Raw genomic sequence first — 5,356 nt, 5'->3', positions numbered from 1 at the left:
CAATATTTGCCGAGGCCCTAAGATACACCAGACATTGTGCTCATTGCCAGAGATGCATGGATGAAGAAGAAGTCCTTGCTCCCAGATCTTCCCGTCTAGTACAAAAGGTAATATTGGCTTCTAGGTGCCATCTCTGGGTGCATGTATGAGGTGCCATGCCCTCCAACACCCAGCTTTAGGGCCAGGGCACCCTTCACACAGATAGTGACACTGCAGCTGAGTCTCAAGGATGAGCAGGCTGATTAGAGTGGGAGGTGACATTTCAGGTGACCAGAAGAGAAGCCCCCAGGGAGCTTGTAAGAACTCACACTGTGGCAAGGGATTGATTATACTCTTATTACTGAGAGGGGTAGACTGAGCTGGGATGGGAGACAAGCTCAGAAGGGCCTGTGTGCCATTCTAAAGAATTTGGAGTTGGCGTTGTGGCAGGTGCCTGTAGTCCCAGCTATTGGGGAGGCTTGAGGCAAGAGAATCACCTAAGCCCAGGAGTTGGAGGTTGCTGTGAGCTGTGTGATGCCACGGCACTCTACTAAGAATGATAAAGTGAAATAGCCTGGTGTTGTGGGGGGCGCCTGTAGTCCCAGCTACTCGGGAGGCTGAGGCAGGAGAATCACCTAAGCCCAGGAGTTGGAGGTTGCTGTGAGCTGTGTGATGCTACAGCACTCTGCCGAGGGCTATAAAGTGAGACTGCCTCTACAAAAAAAAAAAAAAAAAAAAAAAGAATGATAAAGTGAAACTCTGTCTCTACAAAAAAAAAGGAATTTGGAGTTTGACCTTGAATGTTATCAGAAACCCCCTGAAGAACAGTAAGTAGCTAGGGACCCTGATCTCTTTGCTAGGGGGAATGCTTCTCTGTAGACTGAGTTACTTCAGGTGAGGCATGGTTTGATTGTCCTTGTAGCTCCGTTGTTTTCTGATAAACGCGTCCCGAGCACCTTCTGTGTGATCACCCTGAAAGCTAGGGGTGCCAGAGAAATACCACTCAGCCTCTGCCTTAGGGCATCAGTCAGCTGGGGGACAGCAGCGCACAGCTGCACAGCCCCCAGGGTGCTGCACCTGGTATACCAGGAGCCGCCTAACTCAGCGGGAAGACAGCGAGTCACAGCTTTCCCCAAAAGATAAGTCTTTGAAGAATGCCTCGTGCCAGCCAGGCAACTGCAGAGCTGGAGGGGAACAGCTGGCGTGTGCACAGGTGGACAGCACGTAGGTGTATTGCAGAGAAGGCGCCCGCTAGGAGGCAGAATGGCCAGTGGGACGCGGAGGTGGATGCCCTGGCGGAGAACAGGAGGAACACGTCTTGGTGTGAGCTTGGAGGAAAGAAATAGGGTGGTTGTGACTACAGACTGATCTACAGAGGGGGCCGGGGAAAGACCAGGGATGAACATGTGCTCAGTTGATCAGTTAAGAGTGTACCCTCAGCACTACACCTGGCTGATTCCAGGGACACAGCTGACCTTTCCTCAGCCACATTCCTGCCTTCCTCTTGCTCTAACCTCTCCATGGCTGAGAATAGCCTTTCAGTCCCAAAACCAGAAAGGTCATCAGCAAATCCTAACTACTCCCCCCGAGACGCCCCTCCTCTGGTCCCCTGGGGTGTGTAGTAATCCTCCCCCCTCCCTGCAAATGGCACTGCACCTGCGGGACAGGCGGGGCTGGGAGCCTTGCCCACCCCCCTGACCTGCCCTGCTCAGGGGTGACTGGCTCTTCTTATTCTGCCCCGGTTTGCTCTCTGTGGGGACCATTTTTTTCCTCTCTTCAGATCTGTCTCCTCAGGGTCCTCAGACTCTTCCCCAAGAGGTGGGCAGTGAGTGAAGACAAAAAGACCCAGATCCGGGATGTGCTGGCTGAGATACTTACGATGAAATGAGTGCCTCAGAGTAATCCAGGCGTCAGCAGTAGGAAGCAGGACTGGCTGTGGGTTGAGAACTGTTGAAGTTTGGACAATGCGTTTTCATTAGACTCTTCTCTTAACTTTGTGTGCAATTTTCCATAATATTGAATAAGAAGTTGAAAAATAAAATAGTATTTTGAAAATGTGAACTTAAGGGCGGCACCTGTGGCTCAAAGGGCTGGATGCCGATTCCATATGCTGGAGGTGGCGGGTTCAAACCCAGCTCTGGCCAAAAACTGCAAAAAAAAAAGAAGAAGAAAAGAAAATGTGAACTTAACAATAATACTTCATTCTTTTCTTTATTCTTTTGTAAAAAATTATTTACAAAAATAAAACAAAAACAAAACAACTGTGTTATAGGCACATTCTTTCTCTCCTTCCCTCTCTCACCTCCAATTCTAGTCTTTGACCTGTGTCATCTGGTACTTCCCCTGGTTTTATTTTATGTATGTATGTATGTATGTTTTTAGTAGAGATATGGTCTTGCTATGTTGTCCAGACTGGTCTGGAACTCCTGGGCTCAAGGGGTCTTCCCACCTTGGCCTCCCAAAGTTCCAGGACTATAGTGTGGGGATTACAGAGTGAGCCACTCCCAGCCTCCTCCCTGGTTTTTTGTTTTTTTTTTTTACTGTAGAATTATCTTTTTATTTTGGGTAAAAACCCACAGTCATTTTGGGGAGCTGTAATTAAGATTTAACAGCATTATAATTCTAACAAATAACTTAAATATCCTTGTGAGATAAATATAGTAATATTTTATGGGTATTTTGGAACCCGACAGTATTAAGACTACAAATCACACTAGCCTACATCTATCACCAATGACTCATACTGTTTCTTTCTAATGAATTGACCATTACATTTCCAAAGTTCTGAAATGGCCAATGGACCATAGAAAGATAATTCTTTAGGCTCCTGCTTGAAACCAACAGCTTCAGCAAACTGCTGGCCTTGATTCAGGGCCAACCTCCCTGGTTTTAATCAGGGTTACCCTAAACTCCTTCTGACTGAGCAAGCTTTACAAAAAGGGTACTTTCCTCTACCTGTTACCCCCTTAGTGCAAGGAAATCACAATTTAAACCTAACTGAAACCTTCTCCTCCCCTAAACTCTTCTTTTCCACCACAGCTCTAACTTTGATGTGATGGGAGTTGCTGGTTGTCATACTTGTTTTTAAATTACCCCCTTGGGCATCTCTAAGTTAAGGAATCCCTTTTTTTGGTGTTTATTTTTGTTTTTGTTTTTTCATTTTAGCGCATTAATCTGTCAAGGAATGCTTTTTTGTTGAGCTTTATCATAGGTCTTTGATGGTTTGAAAGAAATTTCTAGAGCCTGGCTCCACGTCCTAGTACAGTGGCTATGGCGACAGCCACATGCTCTGAGAGTGGTGAGTTTGAACCCGGCCCAGGTCTGCTGAACAACAATGACAACTGCAACAAAAAGCTGGGTTTTGTGGCAGGCACCCATGGTCCCAGCTACTTGGGAGGCTGAGGCAAGAGAATTGATTCTGTCAAAAAAAAAAAGAAAAAGAAGTTTCTAGAGCCTGAAAAGATGCTTTACAATATTAAACATGAAAAACACATTTCAGGGCGGCGCCTGTGGCTCAGTGAGTAGGGCGCCGGCCCCATATACCAAGGGTGGTGGGTTCAAACCCAGCCCCGGCCAAACTGCAACATAAAATAGCTGGGCGTTGTGGCGGGCGCCTGTAGTCCCAGCTACTTGGGAGGCTGAGGCAAGAGAATCGCCTAAGCCCAGAAGCTAGAGGTTGCTGTGAGCTGTGTGACGCCATAGCACTCTACTGAGGGTGATAAAATGAGGCTCTGTCTCTAAAAAAAAAAAAAAAAAATTAATTAAAAACAAAAGAAAAACACATTTCAGATATAAAAGATTATGTTCGGTTGAGACCACATTGCGATTGAGAACCCTGAAAGAAAAACACATTTCAGATATAAAAGATTATGTTCAGTTGGGCAGTGCCTGTGGCTCAGCGGGTAGGGCGCCGGTCCCATATGCCGGAGGTGGCGGGTTCAAACCCAGCCCCGGCCAAATTAAAAAAAAAAAAAAGATTATGTTCAGTTGAGACACCATTGCGATTGAGAACCCTGAAGACGGAGTAACTTCATGAGACAAAAACTAAGAAATGAACTAGGGAGAATAGTAGATGTTTTAGGTGGAGACTTTGCCTTTGCCCCCAGCTGGGGTGGGGTAATTCACATCCAGCCTTCTAACTGTTCTTCCCTCCAGGCCTGTCCCATCTCATTCCTTTCTAATGGCTCCACATTATCTTCCAGATAAAACTCAAATTTCACTAAGGACATGTAAGATTACTCATCTTCTCCTGAGGGCTATGGCTAAAGCCTATAATCTTAACACTCTCGGAAACCAAAGTAGGCACATTGCTTGAGCTAGGAGTTCAAGACCAGCCTGACAAGAGTGAGACTCTCCTCATCTCTACTAAAAATAGGAAAAATATTAGCTGGGCATTGTGGTGGGTGCCTGTAGTCTCAGCTACTTGGGAGGCTGAGCCCAAGAGTTTGAGATTGCTGTAAACCTTGATGCCAGGGCACTCCACCCAGGAGACAGAGTGAGCTGCTGTCTCAAAAAAAAGATTACTCATCTTCTGACTTTACCCTGTCCAAAGGATCAGTATATACCATTCATTCATTCATTGGAGACAGGGCCTCCATATGTTGCCCAGGCTGAAGTCCCAGTGGCTTTTCTCAAGCTTGGTCACTGCAACCTTGAACTCCAGGCCTCAAGCATCTAGGTCTGTAATACCCTTACTGTTGCTTTCTCTGCTATAACTGCTTTGAGCTCAGACAAAGTCTTGTCACCTTTGCAGTACCTGTGCTTAGCACAGAGAAGTTTGGGGGGGTGGGGAGGGACAAGTGGAATCAGTGACCCGGCAGATTTGTAGCAGCCCCAAATGAAGACAGCTAATTAAGCCCTTAGGCTGGGAACAGAAAGGTAAATTTTCCTAACAGAAGAGAAATATTCTCCCTAGGAGCTATTGTATGGAATCTAATAATGATTTCTTACTTAATTAATAATATAATAATATAATAATGATGTGATTTATTATTTATTATTATTATTTGGGGGGGGTATCAGAACTTTATTTTCAATCGATCCAAATACAGTCTCGGAATCTTCCTCAACACAGAGCTCCGGGCAATGACTATCATTTGGTCACAGATAATGCATGAAATAAAACCTATGAATTTTCTTTGCTTAAAATTGTCCCAGGGAATTTTTCACCGTCTTTGGGAACAGACTCCTGGGCAATCCTTTTCCCTTGCTCAGGAATTTCATTCTTCACTTCATACCCTTCTGCATGCAGTTTGGTATGTTGGGTGAAAGCAATATCAATGATGTCCCACTTTGTGAAGACCAGAAAACCTTCCAAATGAATCAGCCACATTCCCTGATTATCTTTTCAATGGTTTGGTTGGTACTTTCTATTAAT

At 45.4% G+C, this 5,356-nt stretch overlaps 1 non-coding gene across 1 annotated transcript; it reads right to left on the bottom strand.

Annotated features, from left to right (window-relative positions):
• Nucleotides 1–2,720: 2,720 nt before the first annotated feature.
• Nucleotides 2,721–2,857, bottom strand: LOC128567111 (small nucleolar RNA SNORA2/SNORA34 family). The gene has a single exon (XR_008374774.1). It is a non-coding gene; the product is annotated as a small nucleolar RNA SNORA2/SNORA34 family (small nucleolar RNA).
• Between the last annotated feature and the right edge of the window lie 2,499 nt (nt 2,858–5,356).

The sequence above is a fragment of the Nycticebus coucang genome, chromosome 15, assembly GCF_027406575.1.
Source record: "Nycticebus coucang isolate mNycCou1 chromosome 15, mNycCou1.pri, whole genome shotgun sequence".
Lineage (NCBI taxonomy): Eukaryota > Metazoa > Chordata > Mammalia > Primates > Lorisidae > Nycticebus > Nycticebus coucang.
The sequence above is the reverse complement of the archived record's forward strand: the minus strand, read 5'-3'. Positions and strand labels throughout refer to the sequence as shown.